At 48.1% G+C, this 20,291-nt stretch overlaps 1 protein-coding gene across 1 annotated transcript in view; it reads right to left on the bottom strand.

Moving 5' to 3' along the window:
- The window catches only part of St6gal1 (ST6 beta-galactoside alpha-2,6-sialyltransferase 1), a 128,299-nt gene that overhangs the window by 87,263 nt on the left and 20,745 nt on the right, over positions 1-20,291 (bottom strand). Inside the window, exon 2 of the mRNA XM_023700903.1 lies at positions 13,135-13,267. The gene's annotated coding sequence lies outside the window, so the exon portion shown is untranslated. The remainder of the gene's footprint in view (positions 1-13,134; positions 13,268-20,291) is intronic.

Genomic DNA, 20,291 nt, shown 5'->3' with positions numbered 1-20,291 from the left:
TCTAGAGTGAGACTTTCAGAATATCAACTCACTAATCCAGAATCCAACATAAGGGTTAATGAGCTTTTAAATGATGAATACCCTTCCATAACCCCTCATATTGTCACAGCCATAACTGCCACTTATTAAAGGCCGACCATGAGCCACACCTCACAGACAGGAAATCACAACAGAGTGTTTAGAAATCTTGCCAGATCAATGAACAGGCTGAGTGCCTCTTGTGCTCACTGTGCTGGGCCCCACCCAAGCTGAGTCCTATCCAAAGGGGAGCCTGGGAATTTTTTTTCTAACAAGGGACCCAGCTGATTTCTTAAGAGTTAGAAAATAGGGACCAGGGCTACACTGGTTAAGGTGAGAACTACCTAATTCACAATTGGATTCCATCATTCCTTCATTATATGACCCCAGTGACTTAACCTCTCAGAAATTTCATTCTGTGACTGTGATTTCAGAATGACAACAGCATCTGTCTACAGGGTTTGAAAGGAGTAAATAACAGTCACTGTCAGGTGTGCAGAAAGTTCTCGAAAGAATCACCATCTTCGCTAATCCTCATGACCTTACCAAAATCACATCCCTATTACTGGCTCATTAACACAAGAATAGCAATTAAACTGCCTGAGACCAAAACTGAAACCCAGGCTGAGCATTTCCAAAGCTCCAAGTGCCTATGCCTAGTGATTCCTCATAAGCCTTAGTGGCAGGGGAAGGAGGAATTAAATGGCTAGAAGGGCCAGTGGCACAGCATGTCCTATGTGAGCAGGACGTGGCTCCAAATGCAGTCTTGGAGCAGCTCATGCTGCATTCTCAGGAGATGCCTTTCGGCCAGGGATATGTCCCTAGCACCACAGCAAGGAGAGAAAGTTTGCCTTGGACTTCTGCCAACCTCTGCTTCTGCTCCTGCTCTGCAGACCCCTCCTCTGCATCCTGTTAGGACCCTCCAGAGTCTCCACTTGGGGCCTTCTGGGCCTTCTGGGGCCTCCCAGGAGCAGGCCAGAGTTAGGGGTCTTGCCTGAGAAACTGGGGTACCTCTGTCTCCCTCCCTAATGACAAGGGTCCACTGCTGCTTCCCTTCTCCAGGGGCCCTCTCTGTCTGTTGCAGGGATCTTTTGCAGTAATGCTGTTGGCACGTGGCACAGAGCTTGGCCCACTGGCCAGCAAACCTCTAGCCTTTACGTCTTCTTTCTCTGAACTCCCCTGACCTAATATCCTGGTTTAAGTAGTCCAAGTACACAGCACAGTTTAGTACACAGGATATTTTATGAATAAAACTTTATTCAGTCACAAAGACACTCCTCCCAAAGACAGGTAACAGGAATAAATATGGTCCAGCCTCTGCTGTTGAGGCCTTTGTAGAAAAGAAAGGACATAAAACCATGATTGGAAAACCATGAAAAGCGTAAAAAACAAAAGGTCGAGGTGGGGCTAGTTCTGCTAGAGAAAGACAAAAAGCAAAGTTTATCTTGTGTTTTGAAAGATGAATAGGAATGTACCGGGCAAAGCAAGGTGTATCCAGCTGAGAGAACAGCAATGCAAAGACTCAGTCATGAAATTGGGCTTCTTGGGTTTGGAGCCAGTGAGAAGCTAAGAGGCGGTTAAAGAATACCAGGGCTGCCGTGACGGGAAATGAATCTCAATGGGATATCCGTTCTGGACGTAATGTTTTTAGGCTCAATTTAATCTTCAAAAAACTAGGGCTGGTGGAGTGCTACATTATTACACTGCTTGCTCTGAACTCTACAGTGAGATCCTGACCCTAAAAGGGGTCTTGGACAGGGCACAAGCAGATGAAGAGGGCTCATTCCAGTTCCTCGTTCCTGGCCTGCACCCCACTAGCCCTGGCTCAGTGGATGCTACATTGTAATCAAATCTCAAGCTTGGAATACTAAGCTCCTCAAAACTTTTGATATGACAAAGATGAGAGGTAGAAGAACTGGAACCAACTGCAGGATGCACCGCGGGTGCATCGGGGAACACCATGTTATGCCTAGAGGCTCCCAGGCTTGGGAAAGAGCTGTATGCTATTGACCAGGCAGCCCTGGGCTTGAGTCCCACCTCTAGTCATTCCCCCTGCATATCTTTAGGGAGTTCATGTGATCTCTCTGGGGCTCTATGGAAGGGTTTCAAGTCCCACTCACCCCCAAGGCTTGTTCTTAAGGACCAAAGTAAATACCTTGGAAGTGGTGTGGTCAATGCCCACCCTAAGGAGTGGCAGCTCTCTGATGTTATGCTGATTATTGTCTTTGTTTTTACCTTGTGGAAGGGCTTCAGGCCTTCAGAACTAAGACACTGGAACAGAATCAGCCTCCTAGGGATGCTCCCAGAGCTACAGGGTCCATGGGAGACTCCCCGGGTCTCCTCCCAGCACTCTGCTCCCTGGCCGTTTGCTGATCTGCAGGATCACATTTCCCACCTGACCCAGCGGGCCAGGAGCACTGCGGGCCTCGCAGCGCGGGGCTCTGTACAGGTCTCACATGACAACCTGGCAGGGTGCAGCTGCTCCCAGCAAGGGCATTAATAATACAGGCCTTTTTCCGCAAACTCTGGCAAACAGTCTGACATGACAAGTGAAAACACAAGCTCCAAACTCTTACTGGGGCTCAGGGGCAGAGGAGGCCAAAATAATTTGCCTTTATCAGGGCTACACCTTAGAAGTGAGCTGCAGTTATGCCAAGGGAAACCACTGGGGAGAAAGCGGAGAAGTAAATGCATGCAGGGGAGGAGAGAAAAGAATGACAGCCTCACAGAACAGCCACCTCGCCGAGGGACTGCGCTGGAGCAACGCTGCCCTGGTTCACCCTGTGGGCAGGAGCACAGAAAGAGAAGTCTGTGTCCATATGACTTGTTGGCCCAGTGGTGAAGGGAACCGTGAATTCCTCTCTGCAGTCCTTAGCACAGCAGCAAACAGCTGGCCCAGGATATCTTGAGGGATAGGCCCGTCTCCCCCAGCAAGCACAGAGCATGGGTTCCATCCCTGCAGGCCTGGGGTCTCGGTTGCTCATACAGTCATGGCGCCTAAGCCACCACCTGGCAGAGAAACACTGAGGATGCACAGGTGACTGAAGCAGGACAGGGCGTGTAGAAAGGGCGTGAACTTGGGGGGCCCCAACACTATGGGGAGCTATACAAATGTAGGCAAACCACTCGGTCCGTCTAGCCTCAGGTACCTCCTCAGGAAGATGGGATCGCGGCACACGGTTTGAAAGATTACTTTAAGAATTAACTAAATTGTAAAAGCTTGATCAAAATCTACAGCGATTATTCTGGTGTAGGACAGTAAAAGACACATGGCTAGCAATCCCCCCAAAAGTGCTCCCCCTTGCTCCGACATACTGTCAGTCTTGGAGCTTTCTGAAGCGACTCGGAAAGCCTGCTAGACTGCTTTTGTGAAAGTCTTCAGTTGCACCACTACGACTGGCTTGATGTCCTAAATGAATGCGAACGATTGATGGTAATTTCTGTCAAATAAAAACATGGTGGTGCATCCTGCTCCACCTCCTTCACGGGTCCTCGTACTCTGCCACTTCTGCCTCTTCCTCGAAGCCCAAACAACCATGAAAAGTCAAAAAAATGAATCGCTTCAGGACACAGAGGCAGTCAGGCAGTAGAACAAAAGATATTGGCAAAAGAGGACTTCCAGAACTGCTTCAGAGAGTGGCAAAGACAACGGAGTAAGAGGGTTGGACAGGAGGAGTGTTTTGAGACTAAAGGCAATATGTATTTTACTGTAATGATTTCTTAAAATTTAAACATTCCCCATATTTTGTTATCACAACTGCAGGCCTGGGGTCTCTGCTATTCATACTGTCATATATTGTTACCTGTATGTGACAAGTCCGAAACAACATTTATTAGTACCAGGCAAAGGGATTTCTCAGAATTAATCCTTAAGCTTCAGATAATAACAGTTGATTTTGACAATCTGTATTTCAGAGGAGCATTTGGGGAAGGGGCACAGAAGAGGGTATAAAGTAACAGGACACAACAAGTCAAAGGCAAGCAAAGGGAGATTTATAAGGCTGCATGGTCCCCGGTTCCTTACACATATAGGGGAGCTCTGTGAACTCAGAATTTTGGATGGCAAGACGGGGCTGGGCCAGTGGGGAGCTCAGATGTGACCTGTGGTCTTCACCCTCTGCTCCAGGAGCCTTGGCGCCTCGATGGCCAGCTGAGGGCTGCCTTGGGGTGGAGGAGGGCGCTCCACATAGCTTGCCGTGTGAGGGAGGGAAGGAGCTCATCCTACTGGAGCCTCAGCCCTCCGCAGATCAGTGCTCTCTCTGACATCATCAGTGTCCTCCCCAAATGCCACTGCAGCCCAGGGCTGAGGCAAGAGAAGCAAGGGAAAGGCCTAAGGTATAAAATGGAAGGAGGTGCTTGCTCTCCGGTATGCAGGGGCCCAGTATGGCACCCGCCTCCGGGGCACTAGAGTCACAGGCCACCCTGCCTGGGAATCTCTGGGCACTGCCTGCCATGGCACTCTGCCTCTTCCTGTCCTTCTCCTTCTTGCTGGGCCACAGGAGAGAGACAAAGAGGGAAAAAGTGGGCTGCGGCAGCAAGCTTGCCATGCAGGGGAGAGGGGATGCGGGAAAGCAGCGGAGTTTGGCTATGGACAGACAGAGGCTGAGGGGTCTCTTCAAGTACAGTTGGCAGTAGACAGGGCAGGCTGCCAGCTGTGTGCAGATGTGGGAGCGCTGCGCTCCATCTGTTCAGTCCAGAACCCAGGACAAGATTAGGTATTACAAAAGCAAGGCCTTGTCTGGCTTTGAGTGGGAGTCACAAGGTAGAAGGCACCTGCTCCACAGCTCACGTGCCACGTGTGTGCACACACCCCCACTGCCCACGGGAAGCCGGCCGGCTGCAGCGACGCTGCCATCACCACCTACCTCCCTCCTACAGGAAGTGCAGATCCAGTCTTATAAAACTGGAGATAATGCTCTAGTCCCTGGGCACAGCAAGATGACCCACCAGCTACGGCAATGTCCTCAAACTGGATCGTGGTTACCGTGATGCAATCAGAAAATTTCCTTTTTAAAAAATTCACTGTGTTGTTCTCTGAAGGTGGGTTTGTTTCATGGAATATGAATTGTGCCCCCCCCCCAAAAAAAAATAGCTCTAAAAAAATCCTTCAGACCATCAGAAACCACCAACAGGGCTCACTGCATCCAGCTGAGTAATAAACTAACTCAGGAGCATGCGCAAAACCAATCAGCAGCAAGGATGCCTGGGCCTGTGAGGCGTGGGCTCTGAGCGTCCCCCAGGCCTCTGGGGCCAGCACAACTCGGAAAGGCTGGCTCAGGGCAGCCTCATGGCACAGGCTGGGTAGCTGGGGTGACCACCAGGGGGCCAGAAGTTGGGTCAAGGTCCAGTCAGACATAGCACCAAAGGAACTGCGTGTTCCATGCTGACTTTATCAGCTGCCCAAAGCCGAGAAGCCAAGCTCCACACAGAAGCATCCGCAGTCCCTCTCACGACATCACAGAGCTCCCTGCTTCCTGACCACTGCAACTCATGATTTTACAATTGACTGTGATATTTTTCAATTAATAATACTTCTTTCTGTCCTTAGACTACATGTTACGTGAAGCCTAGGACCATAAGTGCCTAGCACAGAACCAAGCGCACAAGAAGTGCTCTTTGGAAAAGTGAGCCAACTTCTAAAGAAGACATTCTGCCCTGATGACCACACCCAGTTTTCTTCCAGTGCAGCTCTGATCTGCAGCCAGGTGTCCACGACAAGGGTCCTGAGAGCAAAGGAGAGGCAAAGACTGAGTGGAGTGAGCTGCCTGCCCTAGAGTACATGATTATGGCACCCAACTCTGCCCTCATAGCAATCTAGAAAGCAGGTGTTTTCCTGCTTGCCTTGTGGGTGAAGAAATTGAAATTCTGCTATTGGAAACCAGACCTGTCAGGGTAGAAGGTCCATGCTCTTTTCAAACCATTTTTGGGCAAAGGTGGGGTGGGATGGGATGGGATGGGATGGGATGGGATGGGATGGATGGGATGGGATGGGATGGATGGGATGGGATGGGATGGATGGGATGGATGGGATGGGATGGATGGGGTGGGATGGGATGGGATGGGATTGATGGGAGGAATAGGAGGGATGGGCGAGATGGAATAGAGAGGAGGGGAGGGAGGGAAGTCCCCGAGGCATGCAGCCAGGCCACCCTGCCATGCTCCAAGGAAATTCATGTGCTTCTACCTACTCCACATCCCATCTCAACATCCCAAACTTCTCCTACTGCAGGAAAAGCTCATGGCAAATCCTCCTCTCTCGTGAGCTCCTCAGGGGAGACCTGGAGACCCTGAAGGTCACTTAGCAAGTGTCTTCTCTCCCACTTGGCACAAGGGAATGCAGGGAGTGCAGCATCATGACGAACAGGGCAGATGCACCTGGCAGATGTCCCAGATGCCACCGTCAGCTCCTTAGGTCTAAGACTGTTCTGTGTCCCTGTTTTCGCATTTGTAAAATGGAGATTTAACAGTGCTTGACTTTTATGGTTACTGTGTGGATTAAAGACATGATATGAATTCACAGTTACAAACTCCCAGTTCTATTCCAGTCACTGAAGCTGCCTCTCCATCTCTAAGCGAAAGAGAGGAAGATGCTGAGCCCAGAGAGGGCCCGAGGCCAGAACAGCTGCCCATGGCACTGCCAGACCCCCACCACTGAGAAAACAGTCCTCTTGGGCCAACTCCAGAGGTTTCTTCTCTCAGCTACCAGTAAGTATAGATGTTGGCATACTGACACCACAGCGGGGCAGGGCGGGGAGCACAGTAAAGCCCGCACTTAAGGACTGTTTGCTCACTTGTTTAAAAAAAAAAAAAAAACTGGAAAAATATACATCTTATGAAGCTTCACCTTCGCAGGCCACCAAGGACATGAAGAAGCTCCCATACTGGGTCAAAGCATGAAGTCTTCCTTCCCGGGCAGCTCTGAAAATGATGGGAGAGGATCACCAGTGGAAGGAGCCCTGGGGAGTAGTTTCAGACAGCCAGACTGGGAAGAGAGAGAAACACAGAACCCGTCCTGGGCAAACACAACTGAAAACCATAATGAGCAATCAGTGCACTGTTCAAACCGCCGAAGGGAAAAGAGTGGGACCTCCAAATGCTGGTGAGAAAGTGGGGGAAGGAGATCACACCCCTGGTGGGAGGGTCCATGGTACAGATCCACTACACGATGTTTCTTTAAAAGCTAAATGATACATTTACCATAAAACTCAGTCATTGCCCTCCTCTGTATTTATCCCTGAAAAACCAAAACATTATGCCCACACATCCATGTTCATGTTGTCTTAATCTATAATAACCACAAAGCGGAAGCAACCAAAAGATCTTTCAGGAGGGAAACAAGCAGTGGCACCTCATTTCACGGGACAGGGGACAGCATTCAACAATAAGAAAGAGCAGCTACTGACACACTCAACAGCCTCGTAGGACCAGAAGGTCTTGACCGGTGTAAAAGAAGAAGTCACAGATTGTGTGGTTCTATTTACAGAACCTTCTCAAAATGACAAAATGATGGAAACAGAAAACAGAAAGAGGAACCAGTGTGACAACAGAGGTGAGGCCCGTGGAAGGTCTTTCTGGGGAAAGGATCATTCTGCAGCTTGAGTGTGCTCATGTTACACAGATCCACCCAGAAGAAACAACATGGAAGATATGCACACACCATATACATTTCAGATTCTTGGTCTTCCTATTGTACTAGAATTAAGACACAATCACTGGAAGAAATTAAAGGAAGGGTGTCCTAGGCTTCTCCGTCCCATTTGCAACTTTCAGTAATCAGTAATCATTTCAAAATTAGCAAGTGTCTCTTGAAAATGCACCAGATCAAATTGTTCTTGGCTGCACACATAACATGCCACTGTGTATTTCTGTTCCTCTGTGCAAAACTTCTACATAGGCTGCCTCTCCAGCCTGCCACAGCACCAGCCTACTGCATTTCCATCTAAACTCACCCCTTCTCCTCCAAGCCCCTCTCCACCTTGAGATTACTGTTCTTCCTCTACAGTTCCTGCACAGCACTTATTCAACTCAATCCTACTTAATAGTTTATTAGTTTATTACCACCTGCTATACACAAGGTACAGAAATCGAAACAACATTTGCAAAGCATGCCTGTTATACATCCTACAGAATACGCAACCAACTCTTACAACTCACTATAAAAAGACAATCCATTTATTTTTTTAATGAACAAAAAATATGAACCAACACTTTGGATATATGTAGGAGGCAAATAAACAGATGAAAAAGATGATTGACACTTTCAGTCTCTAGAGAAATGTAAATAACCCCACAGTGCGATAGCCCCACACCCCTATCATAACAGCTAAAATTCAAAGGGCTCAGCCCATCAAATACTGGCCAGGAAGCGAAGCCTTTGAAGCTACAACACACAGCTGTAAGCAAAGCAAAGTGGGAAAGTCACTCTAGAAAACAATGTGACATCACCTGCCACAGGACCCCGCCTTTCTCTATTTCTGTTTATGTACCCAAGAGAAATACATGTGTATGTCCCCACAAATATTTTTTTCACAAGTGCTTGCTGAATTTTTGTTCTACCACGGACCTACATTCTCAGGCCTTTTTACTTTTACTCTTTTTGAGACCTGGAGACTTTTCCTCCTTCTGTCCCTCTGGAGAAGCTGGGGTTACTGACAGGTACCAGCGTGCTCCACTGAATAGCTTTTTTTTTTTTTAATAACAATAGCAAATTCAGGGGGCTGGAGAGATGGCTCAGTGGTCTAAAGCACCTACTTGGAACAAGCTTGGCAAAGTACAGGGACCGCGGTTCAATCCTCCAGCACCACAGGCCAGCCAGCCGCGCCCTCTGGTGGGCTGAGCTGGCCACACACACACACACACACACACACACACACACACAATAAATGTTAAAATAAAAAAAAAAATTTTAACAATAGCAAATTCAAAACAACCCAAATATTTTCCAACAGATGGAAAAACAGATTGTGATACATCGTACCGTGAGATACCACTTAGTGCTAAAAGAAAAACCAGTGAAACATGAAACAACTTGGGTGAACGATAATTCTGCGGAGTGAGAACAGTGCATGCTATATAATCCACTTACATAAAGTTCTAAAAATGCACACTAATCTACATTAATAAGGAAACAGATTAATGGTTGCTGAGGTGAAAGGAAGAAAACAAAGGAAATGGAGGGAGGGATAAAACAGGAGGAAGTTGGGAGAGGCACAATGGATTATTCCATCAAGGTGATTATGAGACCAAGTCCTGGCGTTCACACATACGTCAAAACTCATTGAGTTGTACAACTTCAGTATGTGCAGGTTTTTGTCTGTCAATTATACTTCAGTAAAGGTTTCGGGGAAATGACAGTGGGTACCATTTCACTGGCAGTTCCTTTGTGGGGAAAAATGTGAATTACTAGGAACCTTCATTCCAGCTAGGTGTTATTGAGCCCATTTTACAGATGAGGAATCTGGGTCAAAAAACCTAGCACTCGGGGGTGGCGAGCCTATGGCACATGTGCCGCAGTAGGCCATTTGTATTATTGAAAGCTCTGAAAGGTTCGGCATCCTTGGCCTCGGTGGCCCTGCAGCTGTGGTCAAGTGGGGCTCAGACAGGGGTCGAGTCAAGCTCCTCCCAAGCTGAGTGAGATGCCCATCCACCATGGTAACTTTCCAGCCCAGAGCCAGGTGATGGCTCACTGGCCTATGCCAGACCCTCAGGCAGAGGACAGAAGATCCAGAGACCCCGCAGTTGACACCTGTGCTGTCGCTACCACACATACCTCCACCAACAGTCACAGAGTGGTCTGGCGGACACACCCTGATCAGCCCGGGAGTCAGACTCCAGCTCCCAAGGCCCTTTCCAGGCTTCCATCTCTTCTTCAGTAGGAGGTGAAGGCTGATCAGCGAGTCCTTTGAGGGACCCCCCAGCCTGACCCTGTAGAACTGCCCCTGACCTACCTCTGAGGCTGATCAGGTACCTCGGAGGAAAAGGATTCCTGATTACCTGTGACAGCACCCTCAACAATGCCATCAGCCCCACTACAGGGCAGAGCACCTCCCCCACTAGGCAGCACCTTCCCAAGCTCCCTGGGCCACCTAGCCTCCTTGTCTTCAGTCCTCCCTTCTGCATGGATTTTCCAAAGCCCCCGCCCATGTGCGGCTGTCTCCCACTTCACAGGCTGCACATTTAAAACTCTGTGCTCAGGGAACTGGGAACCTCAGCAGGATTTCTCCCCTGTGGGGTCTTGTAGAACACATAGGTGATACACAGTCACCAGACCATGGGAAGATACAGGAGAGGGAAGGAAAACCTCTGTGCTCCCCTGGCTAGGGGCAGGGAAGCCCCTGCCCTTGTCTCTTGGCAGGTTTGTGTGCACAGGTCTGAGCGAGAATTTCTCACCCAGACAGTCTGATATGTGTGGCTGGGCACACAGTTGGTACTTGGCAAGTATCTATAGAACCGCATTAAGTTTTTCTTGCCAGAAGAATAATGTTTTCCCCAGCCATGGAGAAAAAGGAAATGTAACTATGTTGATGTGTTCCCCTGCAAAGAGCTCCAAGAGCCCCAAGAGGGAGAGGCTACCTGCTTGTAACCAAGTAGAACGCCAGTGCCCAGAAACCCTGCACCCGAGCTGCCGGGACATCAGATGCACTACAGGACTCTGCAGTGGGCTCTGGGGATGCTTTCGGCTCCAATGCTGTCATCCACAACAGGGAACACAGCCCCCAGGATCCGGAAGAACAGAGCAGCATTTCGCAAAGCTTCAATCACTGTAGACCACAGCTGTCCACATGGCTCCAGAGGCAGAATGATGCTCCCTCAGGGGAGGAACTCTAACTGTTGGAACCAGACCTGGAACTCCTACAAGAGGGGCTACTTGCCGTGAGGGCACTCCCTAGCTCTGAGGAGCGGAAGGGGTCAAACCCAGGCCTAACTGACATCTCCGTCACTTAGGAGCGGCAAACTCTTAAGTCAGTCTCTGCCTCTCTGAGACTCACTTGCCACATATGAAACGGGAATGGGGCCCTTCCAGACTGTTGCAGAATTAAAACAGATTAATATGGATGGAGCCCAGAACACATGCCCGGGGCCATCCACACTCAGTCAGTGTCCTGCCTTTCCCTCCCCTTCCTCATGAACACAGCTGAGTTTCTTCAGAGTAAAATCTTGGTACAATGCCTCCCCTGGGAGAAAAACTAAGGCCCTGATGAGGAACAGGCTCAACTCCAAGAAAACTAGAAGGCACTAAAGCGCACTAGGACTCTGGCCTGGCGAGGCTGAGGCAGGGCTAGCTTACCCAGCACACCCCCTTGCCAGGGGTAGGCAAAGACCCTGGCCTGGGCTCCCTCCCTCTCCGGCAGAGCCCCTCTGCAGCACAGGCCTGGACCACCACCAGCTGCTGCGTGACTTGGCTCCCCAAAGGGAGCATAGGGAACAAGAGGACCTCCACAGCTCTCTACACTCTCACTCCTTTCAGCACCTACAATTCTACAGATAAAACTGGGTGGGTCACTGATGTCACATCCTCTTCCCATCCTTTTGCTTTGGGGAAATAGGAAAAGAAAGCAAAAGACTCAGAAAGTAGAAAGAGGGGCGCTGAGCCTGGTGCTCCATTATGCTTATTTAATTAGCTCTAATCTGCTTCCACAGCAGGGCCTTGAAGAAAGAAGCTATTGTTGAAGCTCACATTTGGCAGGAAGTTCCCCCTTGCACGCCCCAGCCCAGCAGTGCTTGGGAGGCAAACGCTCTGATTGCAGTCCTGGCTCTCACGTCCAGGACCGCTGAGGGTTCATTTCCACACTTCCCTGACCGAGGTCTTGACTTTTCCAGGAAGGAAATGCACCCCAGATGCTGGTCAGTAAATGGAAGGTTTTCATCTGCCTTCAAGAAAGGGTGTCAACAATTAACAGACCTCCCAAGGAGGGAGAGCCAAAAGCGGGTGCGGAATACAGCTCCCCACTGATCAACTAAAGGTCTCCGGGTCAGCTAAGCCCCTGTAAGAGCCAGCAGCCTGGCGGAGGCAAGACACTTTCTGTATTTCGTGGGACTCTCACGGCTGTCTTAGGAGATTATAAGGATACAGCGTCGCTCTCTTTCATCCGTCCACCTGCTGTGTGCAGGTAAGGAAGCCAGGGTACACAGAGGCGAGTGACGGCCTCAGGCCCCTCCACGTGTGCCCCTGTGCTGCTCCAGCATGCTCTGAATGTCTGAGACAGAGAAGTCCCGCTCTGGGATGCTGGTTCATTTCCAAGCATACCCTTTCCCTGGTGGTCAATTCTAAGCGGCCAAAGGTTTCTTAACAAAATTCCTGGATACTTAAAAGTCAGCTCTGGAGATTTTCCAGGCTAGAGGCAAGGCCCCACCCCACCCCCAGGCCCTCCTTGGGGGGCCTCTGCTGCACCGCTCCTCCTTCCCCCAGAAAAAAAGAAATCAAAATCCTGTAGAAGATTAAGAGTAACCATAAGGAAAACTATCCAAGCCGAAGAGGTAAGATTTCAGAACATTTTATTTTCTTCCACCTGGGCATTTTTCCAAATGTCCTAGGAGAACAGATTACCTTTATAATCAAAACATATCTAGGTAATTAAAAGCATTTTAGTAGGTTTACTGGAATGTTTTGCAATAACCTTCCTGAAAATGTTTTGTTTCTGTCCCCTTGGGTTGGTACATGTGGGTACAGGTATGTGTACATCTACATGTGTGTATGCATGCATGCGTGTGTGTGTGTGTGTGTGTGTGTGTGTGTGTGTGTGTGTATTCAGCCGCATTTGCTAAGAACTCAACTGGCCTTGCAGAACAGAGCAGGTGCACTTGGGCCCGCACCTGAACTGGGACTCTTACCTGGAGGATAAACTCACTGCCTATGGAGTTCAAATTTCAATTGTTTTCAGCAATTGAAAACACACAACTCTGCATCCAGATTTAAAAATACCTGCTCTGTCAAATCAAAGCTTGCTTGGCCACCAAGTGACCTTGCCTCCCAGCGGGCTAGAAGGGAAGCAGATGGTCTGATGGAATCATAAACAACTGGTTCTTCACAGAGCCTCACCCGAAGTTTCCACCGCCCACCACCACTGAGGAGCTCTGCTCGCTGTTTCCCTCAGCTGGGGATTCAAGGGGACTTACCTCAGCGCTGGGGTGAAGGCCGGCAGCAGGGCTTGGGACAGGCTCAGGGGAGCCAGTTCATTTCAGCTGGGCTCTGTGGCTGTTCCCCAGGGTGCTCACTGCAGAGTGCCTGTGCAGTCGGCTCTACCCATGCCTGCAGGAGAAAGAAACAGGGCAAAATTTGGAGCTGAAGAGCAGAAGCATCCACGTTAATACACGCAGGAGGATGCGCGGCCTTGTTCCTCCTGGCCCCGGCACTTCTACTGCTTCAGAGCGCCCTTCACAAGCACAGCCCTCGCCCTCAGAAGGAGCTGGCCTCCTGGCTGAGCCCAAGCAGGCCCTGCATTCACCGACACCCACTGCTTTGGGGCTGCACAACCTCAGAATGAGCTGCAGATCAGACAAAGCAAACTGCAGGGCAACCAAGAAGCCTTGATGCTGCTCCACGTCAGTGTGCAAGAAAAGCAGAAGTGCGTGCCTCCAACCCAAACCTTGCATCCCACAAATCTTGCAGATTCGTTGATTTCAATCAACAAACTCATCCAAGGGGCTCAGGGTCTCCCTTTGACCCCAAAGGCTGTTTACCCAGCTACATATGTGAGTTCAATCCCATGTTCATTGTATCTCTTCTTCATTTATTTATTTGGACTCATAGCACAATCCTCCTGCCTCAGCCTCCCTGGCACTGAGATTACAGGCGTGCACCATCATGCTGGATTTCAGTGGCCAGCTCGGTGCCTGGGGCTGGCACGACATATGGTTCCGGGGATTGAACCCGGGTCCTTGAGTTTGCCAGGTAGGTGTTTAGACCACTGAGCTATCTCCCCAGCCCTCCATGTTCACTTCAAAAGCATTTTCCCCTGAACCTAAATTTTCAATCCACACATTATTATTTGAGTAGATAGCATTTGCTTTAAAAGTCATTGTTTTTTAACAATGTGCCAAAGAAACTTTTGCTCCATCTATATGTTTTGGGAACTATAATTAAGTGAAAAGCAGGACAGACATTATTCATTCTTGCTCTACCCAAGCTAACATACACAGCTTGGGTATTTAGTCTAATTTTGCTTTTTGTAGCCTAGATTTTTTTTTTAAATAAAGATGTGGAAAGGCTGGGCATGAGTTAGTCCAAGTCCACACATGGTACCATCCCCTACATAGCTGCCCTGCAAACCAAACCCAATCCATGAAGATGGGGCAGTTAAGTCCTCTCCAACTCTTTCTGTACTAATTGAAAACAGTGTTTGAAACCAGGTCTTTGGGGCAAAAACATGTCATTATTTCCTGAAAACACAGTCATAGAAATCAGATTCCTGGTCTGGGGAGATAGCTCGGTGGTCTAAGCGCCTGCCTGGCAAGCGCAAGGACCTGAGTTCAATCCCCAGTATATATGCAGGCCACCAAGGCCGGGCGTGGTTGCCCACACCTGTAATCCCAGTGCTGGGGAGGCTGAGACAGGAGGATCACTACAAGTCCAAGCTGGGTAGTGAGACCTGTACCAAATAAATAAAAGATTTTAAAAAAGAAAAAAGAAATCAAAATTCCTGCATCAGAGAGTTTCCTGGGTCCTCAGGTTTGTGAACAGCCCACGACACGCTATCTCCAGGGGCACTGGGCCATAGAAATGGAGAACTGTGCCCACTTCCTCGAGTCCCGCAGGCCTTCCCCCGCCCACACCGCTGCTCACCAGGGTGACACGTGCAATGGCAGCGGGTGTGGAGCTCCAGGTACTCGCCTTGTCCGATTTCAATGCTCACACTCATTTTTCTTACCTAACCCCAGTCTAAGCTAAGAGCCACGATGCTAGCATGTGCTGTGCTTCCATCGAGGCGGGGGGCAAGGGTGCGTGTGTGCGACCTCGCAGGGAAGATACAGTAAGAACGCCGCCGGGGGACAGAGGAGGGGCGATGCACGCAGAAACGAGCTGCCCCGTGAGAGGCCCAGGCCAGCAGGCACAAGTAGAGACCGGAAGCTGATGCAGCCGTGCATGCAAGAGGTGCAAATGCCAAGGCCTCCGGCCGCTCTGGGCAGAGCGCAGAAAGAGCAAAGGCGTCGGCCAGGTGAAGTGGAAAAAGAAAAGGCTGCGCAAGGCCCCAAGCCCTTTGCTGCTGTCTATAATTAATGTCCACAAAACACCAGGAGCCAGAGTCACTGTGCAGAGAAGAGAGCAGTCCAGAAGAGGTTTCTCGGGTTCAGGCCTGAGATTTTGATAGATCTGGTTACCAGATAGGACTATCCTGGATTGCTTCGAGCTACAGCTGGGCGATTCTGCTCCGGTCTAGAGCTTTTCCATCAAGTAGACCATGCAAACGCCTGTCGCCCTGCTCTGCATAACGGATGCAGTGTCCCCCATGCCCACTGTCCCCAAGCCACCTACACACTCTCCCGCTTCCGACAGTCCTCACACAGCTCCCACCTCCCCCAGGCCTCCTGGGTCCCCAGCTCCCTGCTCCCTCCCTGTCTCACAGTCGTCACTGGGCTTGACAGTGGAGTTGGTTTCCTGCCCCCCACCCCCACCCCGGGCCCAGCAGCCAAGGTGGCTACTCAGCAGAGACCAGTAGCTTGGCCCGTGGGAGGGTCTGAACCTGCTTTCTGCTCCATGCCAGTGCCGGGACCCCCACCCTGGAGCTCTGGCAGAGTCTGGGCGATCTCCTTCCCCCACCTGCAGACAGCTCAGAGAAAGAGTAGCTAAGCAAGCGGCTGCCACGGCTTCCCCGACAGCCCCCAGCCAGGGTTCAGAAAGCACGCCAGAGACCAAAGAGCCCAAGCAGTTCAAAATTTCAGTCACAACAGCACACCCTGGGCACATCATCGCCCAACAGTGGGTCAGCCTGGCGCAGGAGCAAGGTGCGAGGCCAGGTCCCTAGCTTCAAAGAGCCACCAGCACCAGGCATGCAGGAGTCTTAGGGCAAAAGACACCCTTCTTAGCGCTGGACCTATTGTTCCACTTTATTAAGAGGTATTCAGTTGCTCTGATTGTGTTTGGAAGCAGAAGTTAGCGAGGCGCTCTGTGTGCATTGTACCCGATTTGCTCCCCCCTCCTCTCCCTCCCAGGCTCATGCTCCTTCCTGAAGCTTCCACTGTGGGGCCTGCATTTGGCACTACATGGCTCCTGTCTCAAACAAAGTCTTAACTACAGATGTTCCCTTCTATCTTTTACTTTAGTTTATTTTAGCAATGACTCTGTACTGGGTCCTTAGATACTAAATTATTCATATTTTCCTCATGCAATCCTCTGAGGTAAGGAATGTCTTCTCCTGCATCAGATGAGGTGACAAGCACTTTAGTAATAGCCCAGGCACAGAGCTACGAAATAACTAAGCTGGAATCACACACAGACACACCTACATGCAGGCACACACACACACACACACACACACACATACACGCCTCCCAGATGCCCTTGTTGCCTCAGCGTCAGGACAAAGCTGGGCCAAGAGATCTCCATCAAGAGCTGAAATTAAATTTGAGTCAAACCCTGAACACAGGAGACAGACCAAAGAAGAAATGGCTTCCAACAGAAAGAGAAACAGAGTATAGATTTGTTTCCAGAGAACCAGAAAAGGGAAGCTCTTTTCCCACGGTCACATGGAAGACTTCCAGAGAACAGTGTCCTGCCCGCCCACTCAACTGTGGTGAACGCACCCTCCACAGCATCGCCGGTGCTCACGCACCGTGTTTGCGGTTCCACTCTGGACCTGTGGCAACCACTGAGGCCCCTTTTAATTGGTGCAGCACATACTGCGTGCCTAAGTCCAGGAGCACCACAGGACTTGCAGGAGAACAGGCCCCACCACCTCCCAGTCCTTAACTTCTGCTGCCTAAAGGCAAAAACTTCAACTCGTTATGTATTTGTGGAGTATATGCAAATAGCATGCTTGCACAGCATGGTTTTTTTCAATGCTAGATCTCATCTTTGACTTCCTCCTAGAGAAAATACGACCTTAGCTCTCCTACCACTACCCCACAGGACACTTCTCCAACCATACTCACACCATTTTTTATTATGTTGACACCAGAACTTACAGCACGATGACCAGATAAATTACTGCTCACAGCTGAGCCTCAGGATTTATGACCATTAATTCCTTTCATGTGGATTTTTCTCAGCATTCTGTGAGTCCGTTATTGCCTCTTATTTGTGTATGGAATGTTCTGTGTAACACTAATTCAATTCTCAGCTTTCCAACAAAAATATAAAACTCATTACAGGGCAGGCAAACGCTGTCACTTTCCCTTGTTTGTTTTTCATTTCATGAGGCTCTATCTTCTAGAACCTTTTGTCCTCCGCCAGGGACGGTCTCAAGTGCACGGCTTTCTGGGCTCAAAAGCAATAATCCTGCTTGCTCTTTCTTGGTTCCTCTTTAGTCCAGAGGAACCTGTGCATAACACTTATTTTATGAGAGGTAAAATGCCTGAGACTTCTCATATCCGGACACCATTATTCCACCTGCACATTTGATTAATAATTTGCCTAGATAGAATTATTCAGTTGGAAAAAAAAAAAAACTATTAGAATTTTAAAGCTACAACTTCACTGTCATCTAGCTGCAGGTATTTCTCAGAGATATCTCAAGTCAGTTAGACTTTTATTCTTATATATAAAATCGTGGGAGTTTTATTTATTTTTCTGCCTACAAGCACTTTTCTCTGGTGTCTTTTTTTTTTTAACTCATAGACCTAGGTATTCCAGTGGGCTTTTCAATCTAGAACCTATGCTCTTAGGTTTCAGTCTATTTTGTATATTATTTCTATGATACTTTTCTTCCTTTAGAGTCTCTCTTGTTATTTGGGTGTTGGACTTCTTCAAATAATTCTTTCTTATTTTTTCTTTCTTTTCTTTCTGATTACACTTCCTACAAAATTTCTCAACTTTCTGTCCCAACACCCGTGCTGATGGCTTCTGTTCTCCTACTGTAACTTTCCCAGACTTCTTTCTTTCCCGAGTACTCCTCCTTGTTGTGCATTTTACTTACCTGTGCACTGTCTCTCTGAGACCAGTAATTAGTTTGATGGCGTTTCCTTCTGCTCCCTATATTACCAATATTGCTGGTGAGTTTCTCTTCATAGTGTGACTGGGCCATCTCTTTTGGTCTCTGTCCTCCATGCCACAAACTTCTGTCAGTCTCTGGAGTCCCTTCACTGTGTTCTTAAACTTACAAACCAGATGCTGAAAAGTGGATGGATGTCCTGTGCCGTGCAGAGGACTGCCGCCCTCGTGGATGGTGCCAAGGGTGACTGACACCAATCTGTACATTTTTCTCTTTTTTATTGGTGCCCTTTGGATATACACAATGATAGGGAATTTGTAGCTGCATATGATACATCTGGCCTTTTCCGCATCCCCTCCCTCCCTTTCCTCCCACCCCATTTCCCACCCTTATTTACACAGGTCATATTTCCTCTTTTTTTTTTTTTTTTTTGGTGGAACAAGTCCTATTTCCATTGTTTCCTTCTATTCTCTTTTCCTTGTCCCTTCCTTTCCCTTTCACCTTCCCTTTTAACCCTTCTCATTTTCTTCCCACTTCCCAATTTTTGTTATATATTTCAGTCCTTACACGTTCAGCTTCTCATACCAGACAAGCAAGGTGATATTTAAACAGGTGTGTCTGATCCATTTCATGTAAGTGTGGGCTCAAGCTGCATCCACTTAGCTACAAATGTTTCACGCTTATCCATCTTTATGGAAGATACAGATATATATCTCCATATCTTCTCTATCCATTTATCAGTTGATGGACACTGGGGCTGCTTCTAAGGTTAAGCTATTATAAACTGTGCTACTGTAAACATGGGTGTGCATATATTGTTGTGTTATAATGCTTTTAATTCTTTTGAGAAGATATCAAAAAGGAGAATAGTTGGGTCAAAGGAACCTCTAGTTTTACTTTTTTGAGGAATCTCCACACTGATTTCCACAGTCTACACTCCCACCAGCAGTAGAAAAGGGTTCCTTATTCCTCACAGCCCCCCCAGCATTTGTTATCAGTTGATTTCTTAATAATAGCCATTCCTTCTGGAATGAGATGGAAGCATTTTGTTGGAGTTCACGGAATGTCTTTTGAGAATGTCCCTCAGAATATTTTGGAGTGTTGGTTTCGTTGTCATGCATTTCTTCAGGGTTTGTTAGTCATGGAAGTATCTCATTTCTCCATCAATTCTGAAAGGTAGCTTTGTGGTATATGTCAATCTGGGCTGGAGATTGTTTTCCTTTAGGGCTTAAAATACCTCACAACAAACTCTCCTTGACTTGAGATTTTGTTGAGAAGTCTGCTGTGATTCTGATGGGCTTTCCCTTACAGATAATTTTTTTCTAATATCTTTTAATATTCTGTTATTATGTTGACTTACTGGAATATTGACTAGTACATATGTTAGTTTTTATCATGATTAATTGGAGTTCTGTATGCCTCACTTCCTGTATGTCAAATTCCTTTTCTACGCTTGAAAAGTTTTCTGCCATTACTTTCATGAACAGGCTCCTCTGTTTTCACTGGCTGATCAATGTTATTTTATTCTTTTTTACATCATCTAGCACTGTTGGATTGATTTTTTGTGGCCTCTTGCTATTTTTAGGACATTTCTTTTCACAATCACTAACCACAATCTGGTCTGCTACATCTGATACTCTGTCCTCACATTGTTTCATTCTGATGTGTAGACTTCCAGTGGACTTTTTGATCTCCTGAGTATCTGCCTGAGTATCTTTGTTGAATCTGTTTCATAGATTCCAATTTTTTCTGTGTTGAATGTTCCTAGTTTCATCATTTTCCCTAGCGCCTGTATATTTTTCTTTTTTATCTATATCGCTCTTTAATCCCTAAGTATATCTTTCACCATAATCACTGTTTCTGTAGTTATCTGAGCATTTATTTCTCATTTCATTTTTTTTCTAGCACTTCATTCATTTAATTATCACTCCCATTGTGACCACTTCAGAGAGTTTGGAGGGATGGCTTTTGATTGTTCCACCTCACTGCCCCCTGGATTTATCTTTAGTGAGTTCCAGCAAGGTTGCACCTTGATTTAATGTCTTATCATTTTGGCTTTTTGTTATTTATTTCAGTTTAATTCCTGCATTGATGCTTATAAATTGTTGGTGGCAGGTAGCTTTATTGCTAGCATTGAGAACCCATAGCAAATGACTATGCTAAGAGATGTCTTCCAGGTGTAGCTGG

This window comes from Octodon degus, unplaced genomic scaffold (assembly GCF_000260255.1).
Source record: "Octodon degus isolate 3935 unplaced genomic scaffold, OctDeg1.0 scaffold00128, whole genome shotgun sequence".
Classification (NCBI taxonomy): Eukaryota; Metazoa; Chordata; class Mammalia; order Rodentia; family Octodontidae; genus Octodon; species Octodon degus.
The sequence above is the reverse complement of the archived record's forward strand: the minus strand, read 5'-3'. Positions and strand labels throughout refer to the sequence as shown.